General features: G+C 42.9%; 1 long non-coding RNA gene across 1 annotated transcript; it reads left to right on the plus strand.

The window, feature by feature from the left end:
- Window positions 1-2,672: 2,672 nt before the first annotated feature.
- LOC133382856 (uncharacterized) lies at window positions 2,673-11,390 on the plus strand. Its single transcript, XR_009762101.1, has 3 exons — window positions 2,673-5,591; window positions 8,276-8,398; window positions 10,601-11,390. It is a non-coding gene; the product is annotated as an uncharacterized LOC133382856 (long non-coding RNA).
- The last annotated feature ends 2,065 nt before the right edge of the window (window positions 11,391-13,455 follow it).

Here is a 13,455-nt window from a genome sequence, read left to right on the forward strand (position 1 = left end):
AAAGTGTATCCATGCAGAAGAAGAGCCTGCTGGATCTGGCCAGTGGCTCATCTAGTCCAGCATCATCTTGTCCAGTGGTGGCCAACCAGATGCCTATGGGAAACCCACAAGCAGGACCTCAGCGCAGGAGCACTCTCCCCTCCTGCAGTTTCCAGGAACTGGTATTCAAAAGCATGATGTCTCCCACCGTAGAGGTAGAGCATAGCCATCATGAATGCAGCACAGAAAGGCTCCAAATACAGTAATTTGGGAAATCCTATTATGGAAATTTTGCCGATAGTATGGGCTCCTTTATGAGGAAGGACGGGATATAAATTTAATAAATATAAAGCCATCCTTTCTGCCTTCTTCCTTGGCCCGACTGGAGGAACATTAGTGGGAACAAGTAAACCAAATATAAACTGCTAGAGCAAATGCATTATATTCCCATCGCTAGAAATGTATTCTGTATGGGATAAAGTACTCTACAATTATAGGCCTATGCTATCAGCAGTGAGGTCTTGCTGGCTGTTCATAATGGGTAGGATTGTTTTTGAGAAGGCACAGCTGTGCTTCTGACAAGGGAATACACTGAAGAAACTGACACTTATCAACTGTTGCCAAGTTCTATTCATATGACACTACTGCTATGTGCTTGATAACATTGCTGTTCAAAAAGCTAAAATGCAGGGATTAACGCCTTTGCAAGATATTCAAAGATAATTATGTTTTGAACACGTAAAACACATGTCTAAAATGGCTTGTCTGTGGCCATACAACTGAATGAAGGCAAAAAAGACAGAGGACTGCCATTTGTGCTGGAAACCACAGGAGAGATGGCAGTTTTCTGTAGTAACTGAGTATATAACCCTATAGCTGCAGTCTCAAATCTATGTAAAGCATTCTGCAGCAATACTTGTTCAGGAGCTCTAGCCAGTTCCAGATCCTTGGAGAGTTGTAAAGCTGGAAAGGAAAAAAAAGAATGTTGCTGAGATGATTTTGGTTAGAGGATTTATTGAGGCAGGAGTCATTTCTGACAAGTTGGCTGTTACCTGAAGCAGTTGGGAGCTGGCAGTGGAGTTCGGCCTGTTATAAATTGTTGTAAGTTGCTCAGAGACTAATAAATTATTATTATTATGGACTTTAAGCAGAGGTGTAGTCAGGGCTGGTTCTAAAGGGCGGCCAGGTTGGGCACTGGCCCGACCGCCCCTGGAGCTACAGGGGGCCCCTCAGCCACCCCTCCGCTCCCCTTCCGTGGTCCACGGCTCCCCCACATCCCCCCACCTACCTGTCTGCTGTCTTTTACTGTTGCCCTTAACAAAGATGGCGGCCACAGTTTCCTTAAGGTACTGAAGCCCCCGCCACCATCTTAGTTGATGGGAGAGATGGGCACGCGCAGCATGCATGCATGCCATCAACAAAGATGGTGGTGGAGGCTTCATCCCCTTAGGGAAACCACAACTGCCATCTTGGTTGATGGCAATAGTAAAAGACAGCAGACAGGTAGGTGGGGGTTGGGGTGGGCTGCGTGTGAACACGCGCACATGGCAGGGGCCAGGGCAAGCTGATGCCCAAGGGCCCCGGCATCCCTGGAGCTGGCCCTGGGTGTAGTGATGGGGGGTGCAAATTAGGGCATTTCCCCCAAAAAATAATTCTGCCCCTACAATGAAATTTTCCTTCAGTCCCCACATTTCTAGCATTGCAGTAACTTAAAACTTCACTTGAGCTTTTAAAAATACAGTTTAGGCATCCACAGAGAGGGGCAGGGCAAAGTTACAAAGGGAATGTGAAAACGGCAAATATAAAAGGTGCAAATGAGGTGAACATAAATCTTGATGAATGGGGGAGGGAGTTGGCAAACCTAAGGGTTTGCAGTTGGAGGAAGGCAAGGCGGGAAGTATTACACACTGCAGAGCATATCTCCCCCCCCCCAAAAAAGCTCAGTCAGCCTCTGTAGGTGATGGGTGTTGTTAGTGCATCTGGTGGGTGTGCCTAGGCTTTTGGGCCTAAACTGGAACAGCCTAGCCTAGTCCAGGGCAGGACCTGAGAAGAAGCAGAGAGGTGGGTGAGCTGACTCTCCAAGGCCCACAAAGCCTAATGAGACCTTACTACCTTAGCCCAGGCAATGTGGAGGTGGAATATTGTGTGCATGTATATGTCTGGAGGCATTTCCTCGTTTGTTAAAAGTTGAAAAATACACAATTTCAATCTTTTCAAGCTGGGTCCATTTCAAAATGGTTTTGAAAAATATGTGGCTAGAGCCGTAATTGCAATTTTAGACCTCCACTCAACTGTGCAAATGATCATAAATAATTCACCTTATTTAACTTTTCTCATGCAAACTTATGTACTGCCAAAATAGGGTGTATGAGATTTGCTGGTAGAGACATCAGGAGCAGTGTTAGCTGGCTGGCCCAGGTCCTTTCTGTAGAACAGAGATTGTGTGCTTGTACAGTTGATTCTAGCACCTGTACATAAGAACATAAGAAGAGCCTGCTGGATCAGGCCAGTGGCCCATCTAGTCCAGCATCCTGTTCTCACAGTGGCCAACCAGGTGCCTGGGGGAAGCCCGCAAGCAGGACCCGAGTGCAAGAACACTCTCCCCTCCTGAGGCTTCCGGCAACTGGTTTTCAGAAGCATGCTGCCTCTGACTAGGGTGGCAGAGCACAGCCATCACGGCTAGTAGCCATTGATAGCCCTGTCCTCCATGAATTTGTCTAATCTTCTTTTAAAGCCATCCAAGCTGGTGGCCATTACTGCATCTTGTGGGAGCAAATTCCATAGTTTAACTATGCGCTGAGTAAAGAAGTACTTCCTTTTGTCTGTCCTGTAGTTTGGAGAGACGTATAGTTTCTATATGACATGCTGTCAAGCATTTCCTTATGAAAAGTGATGTTTATAGGTATTAATTTAATTTTTAAAGTGAAACTTCTCTTAATTCCTTTCCTGGCATGGCAAAGGAGACCAGGAAGCAGCTGCCTCAGGACAATTCAACTCACAGTTCAAAAGCTTACTAAAACATTGTACCTGTACAAGGAAGCCTTTCTACACATGTACACTTTTTATGTTACAGGACTCACCTTTGGTGCATCTACAGCTGTGTCTGAAAATTCATTCTCAACTTTCACACGTGTTGACACCATACAGGTGTTCAATGCTTCATCAGAGAAAAGCAAACTTAGTAATCTTGCCTTTTGAAAGTAACATATTTGAAGGAATTGAAGTTCCTCTGCAAGTTTGCAGAGAAATCACGATGTATTAGACTTTATTAACAGTTCAGATCATTATGGTAGGATGACTTACACAATATACATTTACTTCCTAGTCACTGTTATCTAGTTTACGTAATTATTTGCATGTGGAAAATACAGTATTTTAATTTGATTTGCTTTTTGTAGACTTCACAAATTCCTACTTAAAATGCATAAATTGGGGTTTATTTTTGTCATTACCTAAGAAAACATTTCCCCCCATAATCCTCTTTTGTAGTGACCAATATCCCAACCCTTCTGCCCTCCCCAATTTTTGTCTCTTCCCCCACCCCAATGAAAATTGTGTCACTACACTCCTGACTTTTAGTAACGCAGCTGAATAGAGAACGAAGGCAAGAATAAGGAGCCAGCGGAGGTTCCTTATTTCCAGTGTATGTTGGTAAGGTGACTGAAAGGAAATCTGAGCTGCAAGAGACAAAATTATGGTGAGGAGCAAGGGAACCATCAGCCTGCCATAGAGTCATTGTGGAAGCATTACAGTAGGGCCCCGCTTACCGGCGCTTTGTATTCCGGCGTTCCGCTAATGCGGCGGTGGGAAATTCCCATTTTTAAAGCCAATGTAGCAATTTTACGACATTTTCACATCATTTTTATGCGACGGCCCCATTATAGTCTATGGGTCCTGCTTTACGGCGATTTCCGCTTTACGGCAGGGGCCTGGTCCCTAACCCGCTGTATAAGCAGGGCCTTACTGTACATAATTGGGCCACCAGGGCAGCTCCACAGCATTGAGGAGGAATGAGGCCACATTCACACCATGCATTTGAAAAGCTGTATTATACCAAATCTCAGAGTGGTTAACAATCAATCTGTCTTCACTGGGAACTCTGGGAATTGTACTTCTGTGAGAATGTGTGTGTTAAGTGCCTTCAAGCTGATTATGACTTAGGGTGACCCTATGAATCAGCGACCTCCAATAGCATCTGTTATAAACCACCCTGTTCAGATCTTGTAAGTTCAGGTCTGTGGCATCCTTTATAGAATCAATCCATCTCTTGTTTGGCCTTCCTCTTTTTCTACTCCCTTCTGTTTTTCCCAGCATTATTGTCTTTTCTAGTGACTCCTGTCTTATGATGTGTCCAAAGTATGATAGCCTCAGTTTCATCATTTTAGCTTCTAGTGATAGTTCTGGTTTAGTTTGATTGTAAGGGTCTCCTAACAAGTCTCACCATCCTTTACAAACTATACTTCCTAGGATTCTTTGAGGGACACCATGACTGTTTAAAGTGGCATAATAGTGCTTTAAATGTGTGGTGTGGATGTGACCTTGAGTTAATCAAAGACTCACAGTGTTGACAGATTGTATTAGAGGGATGCTGAAGTTGTCATAATATTTTAAAGGAAGGGCTTTTTGTTGTAGTTTGGGGAGCCCAGTTCATTACACTGACCATGGATGCACTTGCCATAACACACATTAGTAATTATATTTTGCTATGACCATATATTACACATTTTGACAGGTTCATGTTGCATGATGTGCGAGAAATGGTCCTAATTGCACACAACCGCAACAAGGATCAACCTTAGCTGAGACTGCCTTCTAAAGAGGATGTTGCTTGGTCCTCAGTAGACCCATGGCACAAATTTTCATGTGCTAATTTATATGTAAAGATGCAAATTTAGGCCAACTTTCAGGGGGAAAGCCACCCTGTAAGCAAAGTTGAAAGAAAAGAAAAAGCTTTTAAAAGGTGCGGGAAGGAATAGGAGATCTGGGGCCTTTTACAAAAGACCCAAGGTCATCCACTAACAAGGCCCCAGCTTCTGAAACAGGATAGACTACTCTTGGAACATCTTGAGTGAGCAGCTTTCTAACACAGTCAAATTTCATGGTGCAGGCCACATTATGTCAGATTGAAACACGGTCTGTTGTGTATCTTAGGTTTTTTTAGCTATATAGCTTTTGCTTTATGGAAAGAACCTCAAGTTGATTACCCTCTTCTTTTCAGGGATAATCACTTCAGATCAGGCCTTTGGAATGTTATCAAAACTCTTTTCAACCACCCAGGCCTGCTTCATGCTGTGAAAAAACACAGATACATTCTGTAATCTCTGTTCGAAATACTGTTGCACTAAGTAATGTCTGTGGATCTGAGAGGAGGGCAAACTTAAGGCGGAGGGAGGAAGCACCGTTCTAGGATCTACAGCATTACTATGTGGACTTCAAAATCTATTGCCTCATTTAGGCATAATGATTAAAGGTTTATTGACTCTGGAATACTTTTTCAAATCCTTTACAGGATTTGATTACAGTCTTGTGGAAGGGAATGCCTGAATAGGGCCTTGGAGTGCAGAGGTTCTGATTAGTAGGTTTGTTGCCTGAGGAATTACACTTTGTCTCTTGTAAGTACATTTTTCTTGTATTCCGTAAAGTTATTCAGCCCTGCTAAATGAGCTTTCAGTAGGGATGCTCTGTGTGTGTGTGTGTGTGAGTATAATAATATATGGAATTTTCTAAGACATGTTTTATTCTTTAATTTCTGTATCTTGACATTATTTTTAAAGATCATCCCTAAACAAAACTTGGGGGAAATTAGTGGATAAATAAATCTTACGAAAAGGCCCAGGGAAGGCCTGCATGCCTCACTGGTAGAGCATCTGCTTGGTATGGAGAAGATCTCAGATTCCATCCCTAGCAAATCCAGATGGGACTGGGAGAAACCTCTGCCTGAAATCCTGGAAAGCGGCTACCAGTCAGTGTAGATAATACTAAGCTAGATGGACCAGTGGTCTGACTCGGCATAAGGCAGCTTCCTATGTTCCAGTTTGCTCACTCTTGCAAGAAAGATAATTTTCCACCACCATTTTTAAGCTGATGAGGAATACTTGTGGGGTCAAAATGCATCAAGCAAGTTGGAACTTTAGTTTACCATATTAATATTTGAGAGCCAACATAGTACTTTGTTGTGAGTGCTATAAATGATTGCAGCAGCAGCAGCAGCCACCCTTGAAAGAAACATGTCTCCCAAGATCTCCTGGGCTTTTGTGGCCTGGCTGGCAAGCTGTTACTCAATATGTCCAGGTAATGGGGAGGGGGGAAGGAAAGAGAAGATCCTGTGCTCGGTCCGTCTCCTCAGGCCCCACTGCTACTGCTCCCACCACCACTACTGCCAGTTGAATTGTAGGGAAAGGGGATGCGAGTGTTATGAGCGAGGGGTTTTGGGGAGGCAGCCAGAGTACAACCTGGGACTTTAAAAACCTCAACTTTTTGTCTGAAGTGAGCCTTTGAGAGCTCTGTTAGTTTCCAAACCTGGCTTGAGGGAGCTGTTCTAGCATCCCTAATTCATATGGACCTGATTACCTCACAGGTCGTGACAGGAACACAGAGGATAAAATCCAGCTAGGTCTTTTAGACATTTTGCTGCGATCATATATCTCAGAGCCATAACATTATTGTTTCCCAAGTTATAGGCAGGCAGGCAGGCAAAGTGGCAGGTCCAGCTTCCCTGTGCCCTCAGCTAGCACCCATGCTGGTTTCAAGTGGTAAAAGGTAAAGGTGTCCCCGCACTTGTAGTGCGAGTCATTTCCGACTCTCAGGGTGACGTCTTGCGACTTTACTAGGCAGACCGTATATATGGGGTGGGATTGCCAGTTCCTTCCCCGGCCTTTCTTTACCCCCCAGCATATGCCGGGTACTCATTTTACCGACCACGGATGGATGGAAGGCTGAGTGGACATCGACCCCTTTTACTGGAGATTCGACTTCCTCCTTTTGTTGGAATCGTACTCCGGCCGTGAGCAGAGCTTCGGCTGCGTTACCGCCGCTGACCACTGTGCCACGGAGGATCTTCGATCAAGTGGTACCCCCCCTCTATATAAAAAAGAAGATGCAAAAGTGAAACAATATTTGCACATCTCTCCATCGTATAGAAAGTCCCAGATAACTCCCCAAACACCAGAAATCACAATTATATAGATTGGCAATGGGTGTTGGACAACACATAGCATAGGGAACTAATTACTACATGATCTTCTAAAGCTTCTAGATGGCTTTAAGAAGATTAGAGAAATTTAAAGGGGAGTAGCTCTATCAATGGCCATTCAATAAGAGAGTGTTCTGCCTTGTCCTGGTCCTGGCTTGGTCTCTGAGCCAGACACAAGGGGGGTGCTAGATTCCCAGTGCAAGGGGCTGGCCAAACTCTGGAACATTAAGGTAGCAGTTGGATATCAAGGTGATCCAGAAACTCAGGGTCTTACGGAGAAGCTAAGGTCGAGCAGGCTAAGGCACTCCAAAAGAGGGTATGGTGCAATGACAGGGTCATGAGGCAAAGCCCAGGTCTGACACAGCAGAACAGTCTAAAGGGAGAAAAGATTTCAAGAACAAGGTATTTGCAGAGGTTCATAGCACAGGGTCAGTGAGAGTAGGCAGCAGAAATAAGCTGGGTTGCACAGAGCTAAAGACCTTTTAGGCACCTTCCAACTCTACTATTTTATTATTCTGTGACGTATGTTGTTCCAGCACATAACTGTCTTCATCTGGGAGCTTAAATATCCTGGTCACCCAGACCCCAGCCAGGCCCAGCTGCAACTGGTTAGCCCAATCTTCAAGGCTCTCTGCTTCCAAGAGTCCCCTTATTCCCCAAGAGGTTGGTTCTTAGGGGCCTTGAGGCACGTGCTGCGTCAATGGGTGGCTGGGGCTGGGAGGTAGTTCGGCTTCCTCCTCCGATTTCCCAGATGAGGGAGCTGCCACAGGTGAGTAAGGCACCTCACCCATGGGTCCCTCCAGGTCCTCTGCTGCAGATGGGCTCCAGAGATGTTGGGTGTTGATGGGATAGTGCTGGAGTCTGAGGCCCATAGCATCTTTGGACTTTGTGTCATTGCGGTCGTCACTGGAGGAGTCATCTTCCTGGTTCATGCCTGGGTCAGGTGTGACAGCATGGAAACACCATGTTTATACTTTTGAGTGCCAGATGCTGGGCACAACAAACAAACAAAGTGGCTTACTAGTAAGCCTCCCAGTAGTATCTGTTTGGAAACAATGCTGGACTAGATGGACCTCCCTATTGATTTACAATAATCTTTAACAGGGTTAGTCTCAAAGTTTTGCTGCCTGAGGTGAAAAACAAGATGACACTCTTCCCCCTCCACGCCATTCCACATTCAGAAGCCTGGCAATGGGACAGTCTCCTCCACCACATCTGAGGCAGCAGGTTAGTTTAGGGGGCCAAGTACAGGGCAAAAGCATGCACATCTCTGTCATCTGACAGGAATGGTTCTGGAGGAACAGCCTGGGGTGTGTGTGCTTAATGGTAGGGTTCACTCTGCTTAATGGTAGGGCTGGCCATGATCTTTCAGTTCCAGATAGAATTGGCACATCTTTTCAACACTTCCTTTAGGATAATATATCAGTATTGAGTATTGTTTTATTTTCAAATTAATTCTGTATATCGCTAGAATATATTTGTATGCTGAGCTCCATTGCATAAATGTAGATTCTATTCCCCACCCCAGCAAGATCTGCATCTTTCAGGTTGTTACAAAGGAGATATCACAGACATTTGCTGTGTCTGCGGTTTTTCCAACCAAGTCATCATCTCTTGAGTGGTAAATGTGGCCATCCTTACTGAAATTCTGCACTGCCACTTAAATGTGTGATGCGATGAAATTGCAACATAAGCAATTTTACCCGCTTGACTTCCCTCCAAACACGCAAATGCAAGCAGAGACAACAGTTTAAAAGAGAGAGAGCAAGCAAACCTGACTAATTTCAAAAGTTTCTGGCTTTATATTTGGCACTCTACAGGTTAAATAGGCAAAAAATGGTAGCATTCTGTTTTATGAAGTTACATGTGCAGGGTGTGCTCACAGGTGCACAAATTGCATGCATCATAGTGGATGTAGTATGGGGGAGGCTGCAGTGGGTATGAGAAACCAGCGAAAATAAGAGAGCAGAAGTGCCTTCCACTTGTGCAACAAAACCTTTAGACCCAAGCTACTATGAATAAGAGAAACGTGTCAAAACAAATCTGTTTTGATATGGGGGTACAACAGATAGGATGGGATTTCAACCAGGAAAGCCAGGTTTTGAATTCCAATCTGAAAGTTCAGTTAGCTGTCAATTCACCAGGTAGTCCTGAGTGTGCAGGTATCTCTGGGCCTCACTAGAACAACTTTTACATTATTTCAATGAGTTTGGCACACCTGACTCCATGTGGAACTGTTGTAGAGTAGAGATGGTGTAGAAATTCAATTCAGTTTGCATTTAAAAATGCATCAAATTTGCACTTTCCGAAACAATGTGGGAACCAAAACACAGACATCCTTCAAAATGTGCACTTCTCTGAATGTTTTGATGTTGTTCTACAACCAAACAATGAATATATTAGGGGGAAATGTGCATAAAATGCACATATTGGTTAAAAAATGTACAAAAATGCATTAAATTAGGATAAATTGCTTGCAAATGTACACATAACTCAAAACTACATTCAAAAATGTGCTTATTAGGATAGATTCATGCTAAAATGTTGAATAATTGTCATGAGGATTTTAAAAAAATTACAAATTACTGCAGAAATGTGGAGAACTGAATTTAAGACTGGGAAAATGAGAAACTATAAGAATAGAAATGGACAGATCCTTCCATCCTTACCTAGGACTAGGAGTGAGATAAAGAAATATGAGAGGCAATCTACATTGCTAAAAGTAACGGTGACTCTTAAGATCAACCAAGAGTGCCCTCCTACCAATAATAATCCGTGCACCAAATTTAAATAAATAAGGAATGGTAGCTACGGTTCTGGTGACTGCTCCATGGTTATGGAAACTCATCCCCCAACCCCAAAATTTTGCCAGATCTATTGAAGCAGATCAGGAACTGTATGTGGATTGACTTGGCTGCAATACTACTACTAGGAGATTATTAAACCTACCTTGCCATAGTTTTACATTTTCATCTTTTAACTGTTTCTAAACTATGTTTGGCAGTTGTGAACCTTTGAGGGTTGTATGTATGTTTAAATACATAATGATGAACTTAAGCATCATTTTCTTTCCTGTGCTTCAGAAAACATCAGTAAAGTAAATAAAGAACTGTGAAGCATCACTGTTGCAATTCTCCCTTATGAAACTGAACAATAATTGAAGTTCTTCAGGTTTTTTATGAATTGGAGTATAGTAGGCTGTCAAAAGAACCGTTTCTAGTTTGTTGTTTACACATTAAAATTATTCTCATATACAGAGGTTAACATGCACAGCGAGTCCCTTTATTTTCAGCATGACCACATAGAAAAACAAATAACTAATGTACTTTGAAATGTGTTATGTGTACTATAATGGCTCTCCTGTACATCAAAACAGCAACTTGATACCCTGGAAAAGACATACGCTATTAAAGCTGTGTTTATTCTCAGGTACATTGGCCTTTACATACGGGTGGACCGCATAATGCAACCCAACTTGCAAGCTGATCTACTCTTACCTCTTGTGACTGCACATGGCACCTCTAAAACAGACAAAGCAGGTTTTCTGAAAACAAAACAATATTTTTATTTATTTATAAAACATCTTACTGGGTTTCAGTCAAAAGATATTCAATGCGTTGGAACAGTAAATGGAAAACAATGCACTCAAACACTGTTGGAGAAGCATTTCCAGAGTTTTCTGGTGTTTTGATACTGTGTCCAGATGGCAGCAGCCTACGGCGTGGATGACTTGATAGTGGTGGCAGGGTGTGTGTGTTACACCTGTGACAAATAAAGATGTGCTATGAACCTCTGCAGCCAGGTTGCGGAGCTCTCCAATGTTTTTTAATTCAAATCTATTCATAAATTATACACGTGTTGTTGAAATGTATTATTCAATGTTATGTGCTAAGAGTGATCATGAATATAGTTGACACCAGAGAGATTATTGCTATATGCAACTGGTCAGATAAGTCATGTTACTGATACTTCTCTTTGATCTGGCAGTTGGTTGAGCAATTCTGAGATGAAATGCTTGTATGTGCAAGGGTAAAATCCATCCAAGGTGTGAAGAAAAGAAAAAAACCAACCGGGAACTAATGCTGCAATTGCTGCTACTCTGTACACACCTCAACATCCTGAAGATTGTAGCATGTCCCCTTCTGCATCTTTTTGCTTATATTTTATTTATTGATGGAAGGATTTATATACTGCCCTCTTGCAAAACATCAGGGTAGTGTTCAGCAACATAAAAACATTTAAAAGCAATATACAACATATACAATATATTATATATCTGCTGTTTAAATATCTCTAGAAAATAACCTTTATAATCAAAGAAAAGCAGAGTAGCTAGTGCAGATTTCACCAGTCAGACTGTTAACTGGGACCAGATGGTCCAAGCACATAACACCAATTCTGGCCCTACTGCATCTGCTACCAATTGGTTTCTGTGCTCAGTTCAAAGTACTGGTTTTGACCTATAAGCCTTATACAGCTTTGGGACCCCAGTGCTCAAGGATCACCTCTTCCCACATGAACCTACCTGGATTCTACATTAGTCATCAGAAGCCCTTCTCTGTATGCCTCCTCTAAGAGAGATTTGAAGGGTGGCAACCAGAGAGCAAGCCTTTTCAGTGGTGGCTCCTCAATTATCACATTCCGTCCCCAAGGAAACTTGCCTGGCATCAACATTGTCAGTTTTTAGGCACCAGGCAAAAGCATTCTTGTTTACCCAGGCATTTGGATCTTAATTTAAGCATAGTGTAGTATGATTCTGGCCTGGTTTGGTGTTCACTTTTTAGCAGAGTAGGATTTGTACTTTTTATTATTGTCGATGGATGAACACTTTTATTATGCTTACGTTTTATTATGCTTACGTTTTATTCTGTGTTATGGATTTTAAATGTTTAGTTGTTCTGAACATAGTCTTCTAATATTTTGTAAGTTGCTTTGAGACACCATCAATTGATGAGGAAGAGGCAGTGCATGAAACACACCATCTGTACTCCAGAAAGCTCTTGCCACCAAAAATATGCCTCACTGTTTGTTCTCTGTGGTCATTAGACTGTTCTTAGCTTGCTCCAAAGTTTGCTCATTTTTGTTCCGACAGAGCTCCTGTCAGAACTTTTTAAAGCTGCTTGACTGGCAGAAATGCAACAGGTGCTGCTTTTTCCAGCACTGCATTTCCAGCTGGGAAAAAATGTGCAGCTGTTATCCTTCTTTTACACAGCTTGTACAGTCACAGGAGCTCTGACTGGGGACGGGGGCAGCGGGGGGGGGCGAAGCAAAATGAGTGAAAGGAGAAGAGTTGGTTTTCTGGATGCATCTTTGGACCTTCTCTGTGGGCAACCCTTTTTTGCCAGGTTTAAGCCTAATTCTTCTTTCACTCTTTGCGTCTCTTCTTTGCGACCCATTGAGCATCCTCATCTCTCCTTGAGCGCTCGCCTACTTCAGCCTCAGGTATGGAAACTTTAGCTTTTTCAGCAACAGCTCCGCTTGTCTGTCTCCCACAGATAGAAACTTCCCTTTGTTCTGAACTACCAATTTGAATGGGAAACCCCATCTATATGGGATCCGCACCTCCTGGAAAGCTGGTGTGTGTAGTTTAAAATCATGGCGATACCTCAGAGTCTCAGAGAAGATTTCAATTACATTTTCTTTGTATTTGATCTCTCTTAGGATTTTTCAAAGCTCTGTACACAGCCTCCATGATGCAATAATGGTAGCATTATACTATTATGTCTCTGGGTATGTCGTCTGTGATCTTGAGCCTGTCATTAACTCTGTGCACCTGTTCAATATTGTCTACACAATTATTAATTAATATTAAGACTACTGAACCATTCAGTTTAAAACACTGGGATGTCTTATTTATCAGGCTAAAAACCCCAGAATGGACAAAAAAACTGATACAGGAGACTAAATGACAGTGGCTGTGTTATAACCCTTTTTTGATTGTATTATGAGGCTTACCAGATCAGACACATGGTATCTTTTACGCATGTGCATTTTCCTCAGTTCTAACTATACAGCATACAAATCACACAACCTTGCAGGCCACAGCTCTGGTAAGCTCATTGGAGAGCCGGGTTTGGAATAGTTTCAGGCCATCCAGAGCTTGGAAAAGTTACTTTTTTAAATTACAACTCCCATCAGCCCCAGCCAGCATGGCCACTGGATTGGGCTGATGGGGGTTGTAGTTCAAAAAAGTAACTTTTCCAAGCTCTGCAGCAGTCATATGAGTCAAGCTTCCTGTCTGTTACCAGCCACTTGGGTGGGAGGCACAACTGTATCTAGAGAGG

This window comes from Rhineura floridana, chromosome 4, assembly GCF_030035675.1.
Source record: "Rhineura floridana isolate rRhiFlo1 chromosome 4, rRhiFlo1.hap2, whole genome shotgun sequence".
NCBI lineage: Eukaryota > Metazoa > Chordata > Lepidosauria > Squamata > Rhineuridae > Rhineura > Rhineura floridana.